The following is a 12,966-nucleotide window of genomic DNA, read 5'->3' as shown; positions in this document are numbered from 1 at the left end:
CTACAAACCATATAAAGTGGGAATGTGCAGAAGAAGGAAAAGATAAAATTTTAAACCATTCTGTGTCTGATTTTGGTCTGGGTAATGGGTTTAGAATTGAGGATCAATTCCCTTCTCTTTTTAACTCTCCTGTTTTCCTTGTTTGTGCATTCCTCTAAGAAAAAACAGTTTGGCTTTATAGATGCCTGCACAGCTGTTTCAAATTGTAGCAGGACAAGCTAGTTTGTAGGAGAACATGCTTAGTGCTTGTAGGAGAGACCCACCTCGCCACATGCAGGATCTGGAGGGTAAGAGGAAAAGGGAAGACAGAGGTGTCAGTTTTGGCTGTAGGTGTAGCTCCATGGCAGTGATACACCACAAATCGCCAAACCACCACAGATGCAATAAGTGTCAGGTCTCTGTGACCCTTTTCAGGAAAATTAGGATAGTTTTTAATTTTATAAGTGCCTTCCTTTGGCTCCAGTCCTAGATTACCATGTAATTTCCTATAAGCATTTCTATTATGCACAAAGGATGAAAATTGGTGAAGGTCATCCATTGTGCTGGATGACAGGCACCCAGAATTTGCTACCAGCTGCAAGAGTAAAGAAATAAATTTATTTTCTAATGGCTGGGGCCAACATAAAAACAATGGATAATATAATGTTTTATTTTGCAACTGGAATCAGATTCTGAGAAAGAAGATATTTGCCCCTCCATGACGCTTGACTGGCAGAATGGTGACAGGATATATACAGTGAGTTATTTCCTTTGGACAGGAACTTTTTGTATGGTGTACATAGCTAAGTTGCCAGTAAACATCCACAAAACTACCACATTATCCACCTTTGAATTCCTCCTCAAAACTCTCCTTTGCTATGATGCCTACAAATCACTTAACAATGGTTAGGCAGCTGTTGTGCTGAGACGACTGCGGATCTTGCTGACCAATATGGTCTCACTGTTTCCTTGTACTTCCCTGTCTAGGGAGGCCACTCCTATGGATTTAAATGGGACAGCCCTCTTTTTGGGTGGTTTGTCCCCCAGCTGGTAATGAGATATAACTGCATGTGTTTTGTCCCATATGGGAGGGGGAATGCCATTTTGAAGACCATGCTGCTCCCCCCACACCAGTGTGACCTCACATGCACTGGTGTTCTGGGAATACATGAATGGCCTCTCTACCCCATCTCTCTGTCTCCATCCATTGTCTCTTGTATTATGTAAGCCCTGGTCTACACACAGCCCCTGGTTCGAACTAGGGTACGCGAATTCAGCTACGTGAATAACGTAGCTGAATTCGAACTACCCTAGTTCGAATGACTTACCGTCCAGATGCCGCGGAAGCGAACTCCGCGGCTCCAAGGTCGACTCTGGCAACTCCTCCTGCCGCGGTGGAGTACCGGAGTCGACCGCGGCGCTTCCGGAGTTCGAACTATCGCGTCTAGATCAGACGCGATAGTTCGAACTCCGAGAAGTCGAACTCGCCGCGTCGACCCGGCGGGTAAGTATAGACGTGGCCTAAGCTCCTTGGGACAGGAACGGTTTTTGTTCTGTGTTTGTACAGAAGCTAGCACGATGGGACTCTGGTCCATGGCTAGGACTCCAGGTGCTACAGTAATAATAATAGCACACAAATAATCATAATTAATAAGGAACGGTAGAGCATTTATACTGTCTCTCTCCCTGGATGGTGTGGCTCAAGGGCCATGTCTCACTGATGTTCAGAGCACTAGGTGGAACTAGGATTTTATAGGCTCATGGGGATTGCCAGTTGACAACAACATGAATTATTTTGATTCAAAATTGCAGCCTGTTTTTAGCAGTGCACTCACGGCCCTTTTATTTGTGTCAGACTGAGTGGCATCAGACAAAAACGTTTTATAAAATGGTAATTAGGAGGGGCATAGAAGGAATGAAGGACCAGATCCTCAGCTGTTGTACATGGGTGTAGTGCCACTGAAATCCCAATTAAACCAGCTGAGGAGCTGGTCCATATTGCTTAAATTCCGTTTGCAAGGAAGAACACAATGAATGTTGAAACTTGGAGATGCGCCATGCATTTGACTTTTAGCTTTCTGAAAAGGTCACTGAAGATCTATATTGTTTAGCAATATTTTAGCATTTCTGCTCAAAGTTCACTTCATTGAAAGACTACTTCAAAGCAAGAGACAGTGACTCAATAGCAGAGAGAATCCTGTATTGCAGCAATAATTTCCTAGCTTTGTTTGATTGGCTTATCAGGCTACGTCACAAAATCCTTGTTTAAATCATCCAGGTTGTGGTATTATTTCAGGAGGTGGTTAACTTATCTTCAGAATTTAAAGATAGATAAGATAATCTACTTATCCTAAATTACTTATAAACTTCTCTGAAAAACGAAAGCACCTTCTTAGATGGGTCAAGGTATTTTTAAAACTATTTCCTGAAAAAATAATAATCAAATCTACTTTCCCTGGCTATTGTTGGCAATACTGACAATCAACTCTTTATGCCAGGTATCCAAGTTTATGCATTTCAGAGTCTGATTTACACAAGGTGTAAATCAACATTGCTTGATTGACTTCACTGGAGCTTTACTGATTTATGTCAGCTAAGAATCTGGCTAATGTTTTTAACAGAATATATTTCATATAGCTTCACAGAGTCACTTCTAGACAAAAGCAAGTACAAACAAAGCAATTACACAAAACCTCAGTGGGAGATTATAGCTTTCTTCCTAAAATAGAAGAGTTATTTACAAGAACTGCTTGTTATTTACCAGTCATTCATGATGGGGCAGCCAATTAAGTCTAGTGAATATGATCCGCCAGCCCATCACCACAAGTCTGACACCCTGTCCAGTCAAAACTAGCTGATAAATTGCCTCACTGTAAATGCAGACACACTTGCTGATTCACTCAAATCAGATAATGACACCAGGTACTGCCTGCCAGCCTGCAATCTATTTCCTATGTTCGGAGCGGCGTGGGTCACTGCAGTTGAGCAAGCCCAGCCAGAATCATGGACCTACCATTTAATTGACAGCTCTGACATTCTGGCCTCTCTGAAATGACATCAGCTTCTGAAAGAAAAAAGTGCCGATTTTCTTCAACCATCCCACAGCTGTGAGCTACAGAACTGGATACAAAAGTCATGCCAGCATCCTAGAGTGGAAAGGGAAAAAAAAGGAAAGAGGCAGTGGGTTCCTATGTAACCCCCTAAAAGAGAGCTTAATAGGAGTACACTATGTTATTAGCGGCCTGATATTTAGAGGTGCAGTGAGCAAATCAGGGCCTGGGCTATATGGAGATGTTGCATCACACTAACTGTAGTTAGTTTGTCATAGAGTGCCTTGTGTCCACATAAACTACTTTTGAGAACAGATTTTATTTGGCATCTGACGTCACAGTAAATAGTTATCCTTGCAACAGAATTAACTCTACTTTGCAGTGAGTCTGTTTGCTCTAAGATTTCTGTGGACCAATTCCTAATTGTTGCACTAATTAGTATCCCACACAACATTGGTTCATACCTGGATCAACCTGTCTTGGTATCTTGCTCTCTACTGCTCAGGAGTCATCATCAGGGTTCAAAAATGGCCCTGGCAAAGTGAATGGAAGCCAAGAGCAAAATCATGGCAGTTTGTTTAGTTTGACCTCCAAATCCCAGAATGCCTGAAGTTTCCAGGACGCATCACACAAAAAACAGAGGAAAGAGTAGAGCAGCTGAACATTTCACCATGGAATTTCTGCCCAGTAAGCAGAGCAGTCAACTGAAATGAACACACTGATCAACAATGAAAGTACCATAACAAAGTGGTGGGGATGCACTTAAGTTCTCTTCAGTTAACCTGCTGCATTTAGAGCAAACAAACTACAGCAATGTAATATCATTATGCAGATATGCCCAAGGAATGAAACAACCACTGAAGGCCAAATCCAATAGGCAAACTCCTGTCTGGAGCAAGAACATTCAAGTGTTCCCAATGTCTCCAATAACAACATTTCATTCAACCTTTAAAGACTATTTTCCACTGCTCCCTGGATAGACACATCCACTGTATGGACCATTTATCTAAAATCAGAAACACCCTCCCCACCTCTCCTTAAGTCTCTGAATTCTTTAAGATCCATCGCTTGGGATGTGTGTACATCAGGAGTAGCTCCATTTAAATGAATTGAATTATTCTGGTCTGAAGTCCATATGAGGGAAGAATCAGGTTTAATGTATAAAAGCATCATTTTGGTGAACAATGTGCTTAGTGAAATCAGTCTATTCCAGATAGTGGCTCAATGGTCTAAATTTAAATCCTGAAACACCTATAATCACTGTCTATGACACCTGGCCTGGTTGAGTCAGACTAAATCCATTGCAGATAGTCTCTCAGAGGAGGCCTTAAGAAACAAGGTACTGTCTGTTCTGAACAAACAGAACAGCGCAAAGGGTGTCCTCCATTTTCACGTACCTCCATCTGGTTTCCAATTGTGCCTATGCAACTTTGGATCGCCAAATCATTTGCATGTGCAATTTCTGCACACTGTCACTTGTGCAAATAGACTATACATGCGCAGATGCACTTTAAAAAAACAATTTTGGTTGCACAAAAATTGCAAAGTTGTGCACATAAAAGTGATGTTGGCTTTGTATATTGGCACTAGCATTCCATGCAAAAATACATGAATTGTTATCTCAAATACTGTAGGTCTGATACCTTTACTCATAATGAGAAAGCACCTTACTTGCACACTGTCCAATTTAAATTAATGGGATTATTTGCATAGGTACTAAATGTGAATAAAGATAGCAGGATCTGATCCTTAAATTACCATAAAAAAGATGCAAAAAGAACCTTATGTACCTTTATGCATAATCTACAAGCAGATGTTGGAAACCAATTAACATACTGCTCATTGCTGGTATTATTGACATCAGATGTGCAGATGTAATGTTTGTGGCTTCTCATAAATGCTGGGGAGAAACCATTGCAGACTGCATTGCTTCATCTCTACCCAAATGAAAGATCTCCAGATGTTTTAACTCACCGGTAGAAGAAACATTTGTAAAGTTGCTTGAAATCACTGTTGTGTATTGACAGAGTGTTGCAAAGGCACTGCAAGCTTGAGCGGTACAAAACAATTTGAATTACTTTTCATTTAGTAAAAGTAGGGGATACTATTAATAATAATCCTTCATTATAAAGAGTATTTGCCAAAACTAGAAACATCTCATTCTAGTATAGTCATCCCCATGCTACGTGGGCACCAAGTCTCACATAGAAGTTAAATAATCATTATTAATAAACAATAATCAAAGAGTGGATGGGGCTATTTTTGGAAAATGCACTACAAATCTAAAACCGGGATAAAATTAAATTGACAAATGCAGCACATCCTTTCATACTAAAACTCAGTAAGATAATAAAAGTAGCTAAAGTATTGTAGTTAAGAGATCGGATCCTAACTAGATGAAAATGGTCTCTAGTGGGTCATGAGTAGTCAATGAAAGCAGAAAAGAATGTGACTGAGGTCTGGATCATACCTTCCTGGCATCTAAGCCTCTCTCATTCCCGTGCAAAGAGAATGCCAGCCTCTGCTGCATCACAATGTGTGCCGCTAATTAGAATCAGAAGACAGAGCCTCAACATTCTGGACGTTGGGATGCAGCACAGCACCGCAGACTGTTAAATCTGAACTGATTAAAGGAGAAAAGGTTATACATGTGGATTTGCTGTATTGATGACTTTTTACCTCAGCAACAAAGAACTTCACACAGTCTCCCTTCTGACCATTTGGTTTCTGGAGCAACTCCTCTCTGGTCTCTGCTGTAGCTCCAACAGCAGTCCATTAGGAGCACGGCCCCTGCCCCTCTGGAAGGTGTTACAGTCTCCCTCCTCCATTTCCTGCTGCCCTCTTTTATAAGGATCAACCAACTAGGTTCCAACTTCTCAGATGCAGGAGGCAGACCAACGAACCAGCCATCTTAAGGCCTCTGACTCCAGAGGAATGGTATCCCTTATGCCTTCACATCCCTCTAGATTAGTGGTTCTCAACTAGGGGTACATGTACCCCTGGGGCTATGCAGAGGTCTTCCACAGGATAGGTCAACTCATCTAGATATTTGCCTACTTTTACAACAGGCTACATAAAAAGCACCAGTGAAGTCAGGACAAATTAACATTTCGTACAGACAATGACTTATTTATACTGCTCTATACACTGAAATGGAAGTACAATATTTATATTCCAATTGATTTATTTTATAATTGTATGGTAAAAATGAGAAAGTCAGCAATTTCAGTAATAGTGTGCAGTGACACTTGTGTACTTTTGTCTGATTTTGTAAGCAAGTCATTTTTAAGTGAGGTGAAATGTGAGGGTATGCAAGACAAATCAGATTCCTGAAAGAGGTACAGTAGTCTGGAAAGGTTGAGAGCCACTGCCCTAGATCACTGGGACACTAAATACCTTGTAGTCACACTCTGTGCACTATTGTAATAATCTTTGTACAAAATATGCCTTGAGGTATCATATGAAAACTAATAGCTCACTAATCATTAACATTCTTGTGTGATATATGTATGTGATGGTATTAGAGTTATAAATATATGCTAGAATTATGACTAAGATGTGAGTAAACCAGGAGTGTCAGGGGAGTTGTTAAACGAGTCCATCCTAAACAAAGGAATGTGTGTTTACCTCCATTTTCATATAACCAGTAAACAGGACCATCAAGACAGTAACGAGAGGAGATCACAGGAAACAAAACAATTTGCATTTAAGCTAATAAGTGGGGTGAAGACCACCAGACCCATCTTGCCTTCCTCACAACTTGAATAAACTTTACTTTGAGCAGTAACCTTTAGAAGAATTAATTGCAAAGGCTTTTGGGTCTATAAAGACAGGGGGGCTGAACTTCAAGCAATAAGCAATTGAAGCAACTAGCATACAATATTATTGTATTATAAAGTGTATAGAGTGAGGTCTTTTCTAAAACCTAATGACACACTGATTATTCACAGTGATTAATACAATTGTGAAATGTATGTATTAACCCTGTATGAGAAAATATGGATACTTAATATTATGTTTTAAAGTCTGGCCAAACAAAGGCAAACGGGTTCCCTCCCAGCCAGGAGAGAATGCAGCTATTTACCTGTCTCCTATGTAAATTAAGCATGGTGGACTCAAAACAATGGAAACACCATTTATATACAGGGTGATGGAACCTGTGCAGAAGTGAGGGGGGAGTGGGAAGGGGGGCACAAGTGCCCAAACAGTGTGCCACAGTGCCTGAGAGCAGACCCTGGCCTGTGTCCCCACCCCCAAGGGTGGGCCATCCAGGGTCAGGGGCTCCCTGGATGGCTCTTACCATAGCCCGGTTCTGGCTTCTGGCCTGGTCAGGGGACAGAGTCTTTAGGGGAAGAGGAGCAAGGCCTCATGGTGAGGGAGGGCTAAGGCCCACCTCAGACCCCCCCCACCTCCCGAACGGGAAGAGGCTGACATTGGTAGGCTGATCACCTTATCAGCTCCCCCGCCACGAAGTGCAGCCCCTGCCAACACAGTTTCACACCTGCCCAAGGCTACTACACCTATGTTAAAAAGTAGGCGGGCATGGCCCTCCTGGCTTCCCTGGTTCCAGCTCCCCTGAGCCCCAGTAAATCTTAATCTGCCTCTGCACATACCAACTTGGACTGAAATAACTGATGGTATGAATTAAAACAGAGCAAGCAATTTTGGTTCAAGTTTGTGCGTAGATAAGCTTTGCCCACATGACAAGATTTCACTGAATTTATGATCACATACTGAGACTGTTGGGTTGAAATATTACTTGTGTCCATACACAAACTGGTTAGGTAGTACGTGTGAAAGCACAAGCAGAAGTGCGATGGCAGTTGAGCTGCAGTGTGGACACAAACTGAACCATGTTTCCTGTAACCAGTTAAAGTCAGTGCACCTCAGTTTGCAACTCCACTAGACTTTTCTTAAACTCTCCCACTGTTGCACTGCCACCAGCACATCAGGAGAGCTAATGAAGATTGGTTGCTGAATGTAGTTTCAATTATTCAGCAAATGGCACACTACTCTGTAATAGTTGTTGACCAAATCAATTGTAAATTTTACTTTAAAGAGTTAAAAAAAACAACAACAACTGTAGAAAAACAATGAAGATTTCCCTATCTTTTCTTCTACTGTTAACTTGCCAGTTGTCGGTAAGCTACAAATCCTAGCTGATAAAGTGGAGGAGACAGCTGTGAAAGGGGATTTAGAAAACTAAAGAACAGATATCATAAAGAGACCGTTTATATTTTGTTTAGCACAAACAAAATGACATTATAAACACTACAGAAAAAAGTCAAATGGCATCTTTTAGAACGTACATTTCCCTTTATTATGATTCTTTATTATCTGTATTGCAGTAGTGCTCAGGAGCCATAGGTGCTGACAGCTGGACCACCCACAGAAAAAAAAATTAGTGGGTGCTCGGCACCCACCAGCCACAACTGATTGGTGATGCTGCTGATCAGCGGCTTGGGGAGGGACTTGGGGGAGGGTGGAGAGCAGCGAGCAGCAGGCAGGTGGGGGCCTCAGGGAATGGGGCAGAATGGAGGTGGGGAAGAAGTGGAGCGAGGGAGCAGAGCACCCCAGGGGAAAAATAAAAGTTGGTGTCTATGTCAGGAGCCCCAGTTCTGGACCACGCCCTATTGTGCTAGGTGCTGTACAAACACAGAACAAAAGATGGTCCCTGTCCCAAAGCATTTATTCTCTAAATAGTCCATTCAATTATTAACACGTGAGCCAAAGAAAGTTTGATTTAAAAAAAAGTCAGTTAAACCAGCAATACCTAGTCAATAGCAGAAGCAAGATCCAGCTCTTTTACCAGTATCAAACCGAGATCAGTTGGGCAATCTACCCCTAGGAGAAGCTCCCCATAATCATCCACAAAACAAACTCGCTATCCTCCTTCAAATCCCCCATTAAAACTCTCCTGTGCCATGAGGCCTACAAAGAACTTGGCACTGATTAGGCTGCTGGTGTATCAAGTCTACTACCTATTTTGCTAACCTATATTGTCTCATTGTTTCCTTGTTCATCATCGGCTTGTCTGTATCCATCTGTTTTCTCTTGTCTTATACTTAGATTGTAAACTCTTTGGTGCAAAGAGCACTGGGCCGGCTCCAGGGGTTTTGACGCCCCAAGCAGCCTTCCCCCACCCCCCCGCCCAAAAAGCCGTGATCGCGATCTGTGGCAATTCAGCAGGAGGTCCTTTGCCCTGACCGGGAGCGAGGGACCCTCCACCAAATTGCCGCCGAATAGCTGGACCTGCCGCCCGTCTCCAGAGTGGCCGCCTCAAGCACCTGCTTGCTAAGATGGTGCCTGGAGCCGGCTCTGAAAGAGTATCTTTGTTCTATGTTTGTACTGTACCTAGCACAGTGGGATCCTGATCCATGACTAGCATTCCTAGGGGCTACTGCAATACTACTACTACTAATAATACCAAATTTAAGAAATAACAAACAACTTAAGGCTCTTTTGCCTTCACACAAAAACTTCAGAACAGATTGCGGCATTTAGCCACTAACCCAACTGGAGGCAGTGCGGTGTTTCCTGGTTCATAGGGGGAGTGTACACACTGTCCCACAGGTGCCAACTTTTCCTTTTCCCCCAGGAGCGCTCAACCCATGCGCCACCCGAGGCCCTGCCCCCACTGCATACCTTCCCCCAAGACCCTGCCTTTGCTCTACCTCTTCCTGCCCCTGTTCTGCCCCCTCCCCCAAGGCCCCGCCCTCACTCTGCCTCTTCTCACCCCCACTCCACCCACTCCTCGAGGGCCCTGCCCACCCACCCACCACTCTGTGCCCTCCCCAAGCCACCAAACATCTTTGGCAGCACCCTTGCCCCTATCAGCTGTGGGGCAGCGATGGAGAACAGCTGTGGCTGGGGGGCACCCACAGAGTCAATGCCTATGCACCATCCCTGGTGATGGTGCCACCAGCTGATACAAATCAGATGCTAAGAGTCCCAACTCCACCTCTACCTCACTCCTTTAAGGCAGAGTGGACCCCAGCAGCAAACAAAGGAAGCATTCAATTATCCCTAGTTCTTCCACAAGGAGTTGGGCAGCGGAAAGCTCCCTGTGGCCACCCTTCTCTTATGCACCTGCAGCAGCCAGGGACAATCTGGCCCTGTAAGAGCTTTATGTTCTTTTTAACCATAGAGATCATGCAGAGTACAAGTCTTTGCTATTTTACTACGGTCTCTTAGACCAAAACACTAATCGAGCTACTGTAAGTATTTGACTATTTATATTACCTGCCACTCAGTTAACTATTCAATGCTTATTTGAGGTTTCTTTAGAGTTACCTGTAATTAATATAGAAATATCACTTAAATGGCTGCAGGGACTCTGGATGATTAGGGCTAGGGTGACCAGATAGCACATGTGAAAAATTGGGATGGGGGTGGGGGGGGGGGTAATAGGAGACTATATAAAAAAAGATCCCAAAATCGGGACTGTCCCTATAAAATCGGGACATCTGGTCACTCTAATTAGGGCTCATAAAAGATGGGTCTTGCAAATGATAGGTCATCCCTAGTTAGGCCATGGACTGAATGCTGATGTGCATGCAAGATAGAAACAATTGGAAGGAGAATGATGTAACTGATCTTTGCAAATTACATTAATCTACTTTCTTTGCAACTACCCCTAAATTCACAGCCCTACTGGAACTAAGAGGCAGATTTCTGGTTCTTTTATAGAATGACAAGAGAGATGACAACAGACAGGTCAGTTTTTGAAGGATCTAGTAGAAGTAGTTATGGATATTTTTTCACTTTCATAGTCAGATCCCTGTACAGACAAATTTGTACAAGTGTATAATGAGCAAGAAATACATTCTAGCAGGTATCAAAGGATGGCATGTAAAAGAAAGATGAGTCTTTAAACTGGCACTAGAAACCCATTCTATGATTCATTATCTAAACTTCTAAATGCAACAGAGAGACTTTAAAGATGAAAAGACCATGGAAAAGCTTACCAGGTTTTTGAGATAATGGCCTGATTGACAACTCCATTAACCCAGCATAACTACCTAGCCTAGCCAGCCCCACAGTATTTGTGCCATTACGCAATGATGCATCATCAGCAACAACAGCCATCAACGTAACATCTTAAGTCAGTGGAGTAATTTCAGTGAAAGCCAACAAACTTATACCAGCATGAAACTGTTGTAATGGAATAACTGTGAATCAGATCCAGTATTTTGGTTTTTGGATGGCTTGCATCCCAATATAGACTTCTCCCTCACGTACCAACTGTATTCACCAAGACAATCTCATAAGCAGTGACTGTACAAATAATAGTCTGGTTCAAGGAAGAGTCAGTGTTTTTGGAAGGATCCTCAGAAGTAGGCGGTAGCAGCAGGTTTCCAAATAGGAACTGAATTGATCTGACAACCATTTCTCCCAAAAACATCAGCAGCTAGAAAGACTTTGGCCCCAAATATTGCTTTCAGCTACATTGTGTAAATCCAGAGTAATTCCACAGACTTCAGGATGTTGCATTAAATTCTGCTGTTGCTACAGACTTGGGTAACACAGTGGCACAAACATCAAGGATGTGAGTGAAATGTTTTTATGGCTCCCCCTTAAGACTATGGGTTTGATTCTCCCCTGCCTCAGACTCTGTGCCAACATTTACACTGGTACAAAGTGAGTGAAAAGTGCAAGTCAGATTTACCCACTTTGTACCAGTGTAAATGAAAACAAAAGTTGCAAAGCAGTAGGGAAACAGAGCCACTGGGTCAGATCTTCCCCTTGTATAAACTGGTGTAGCTCCTTTGACTTTAGATCCATCCCAATATCTAGAGAACTGAGATTGGAATTCCACAATCATCCCTTAGAATGTAAAGCTCATCTAACATATGGGAACACTGGTGGAGGGTAAAAATCTTTAAGGAAATGGTCTTTTATTTCCCCCCCTACCCATCATGGGGAGAAGGCCCAGTCTGCACTATGGAGCATAGATAGAATATTGCAGTTGGAAGGGACCTCAGGAGGTCATCTAGGCCAAACCCCTGCTCAGAGAGGACCAATCCCCAACTAAATCCCCAAATAGCCCCCTCAAGAATGGAAGTTGCAACCATGGGTTTAGCATGCCAGTGCTCAAACCACTGAGCTATCCCTAAGGAACAGTGTTAGCTGATTAGAAATTTCCCTGGGTCATTCTTCAGTCTGAGCTATTGTAATTATTCTAGTGTAATGTAATTAAGAACAAGAAAAAATGATGATGATATTGGTCATATCACAGTGTACATGTTTGTCAAACCAGCCATAATATTGCAAGTCTGATTTGGCCACATTCTCTATGTGCTGTGATGTTTCTAGTTCTCAAAACAGCTGTGATAATAATGCATTAGCTAGAAAGTAATCCAATATAGTCAACATCCTCTGTCCGGGCAGGGGGAAAAAACGAATACGATAGCTGTGGTGAAAGGCAGAAAACAGAGTTCAAGGAGTCCACTCAGTGGTTAGTGCTTTGCACTTAGATTCAAGATACTGTCTTCTCAGAGGGGCTGGGAGCACTACAGAATGTGAATACAGTCCATGCAGGGAATATGCATCTCTTACCACACTACAGCAACCCCTCTGATTGATTAGGAGCATCGCTCTCCCTTCAGCTAACAGAAGGGTGAGTGTGATGGGGACTTCAAGGTCAGGTAGAGGATTTAAAGCAACAAAAGTGTGTGCGCGCAACTTTTATATCAGAATAAATCTGAGGTCTCCCTTGTAACTAATTTCCTCCTCACCTAGATATCAGAGACATCTCCCACTCTTACATTTGTTTATTTACAGGAATCAGTTACATAACAAACAACCTAAAGGGACCCTACCATGCCTTTAAAAAAAAATATCTTTGCACAGTGCTATGCAGCCATGGCTCTACATAAATGTTTAATAATAATAATAAACTACTAAGCAAAGATTATGGACTAGCTCCTCAGCTGGT

The 12,966-nt window shown here is 42.6% G+C and overlaps 1 long non-coding RNA gene across 1 annotated transcript in view; it reads right to left on the bottom strand.

The window, feature by feature from the left end:
- Positions 1-5,539, bottom strand: part of LOC123365138 — a 76,409-nt gene extending 70,870 nt beyond the window's left edge. The window contains exons 1-2 of the long non-coding RNA XR_006577444.1: positions 5,500-5,539; positions 2,993-3,125 (exon numbers count right to left, since the gene is read on the bottom strand). This is a non-coding gene — a long non-coding RNA (uncharacterized LOC123365138). The remainder of the gene's footprint in view (positions 1-2,992; positions 3,126-5,499) is intronic.
- Positions 5,540-12,966: the final 7,427 nt, after the last annotated feature.

This window comes from Mauremys mutica, chromosome 2 (assembly GCF_020497125.1).
Source record: "Mauremys mutica isolate MM-2020 ecotype Southern chromosome 2, ASM2049712v1, whole genome shotgun sequence".
Taxonomy (NCBI): domain Eukaryota; kingdom Metazoa; phylum Chordata; order Testudines; family Geoemydidae; genus Mauremys; species Mauremys mutica.
The sequence above is the reverse complement of the archived record's forward strand: the minus strand, read 5'-3'. Positions and strand labels throughout refer to the sequence as shown.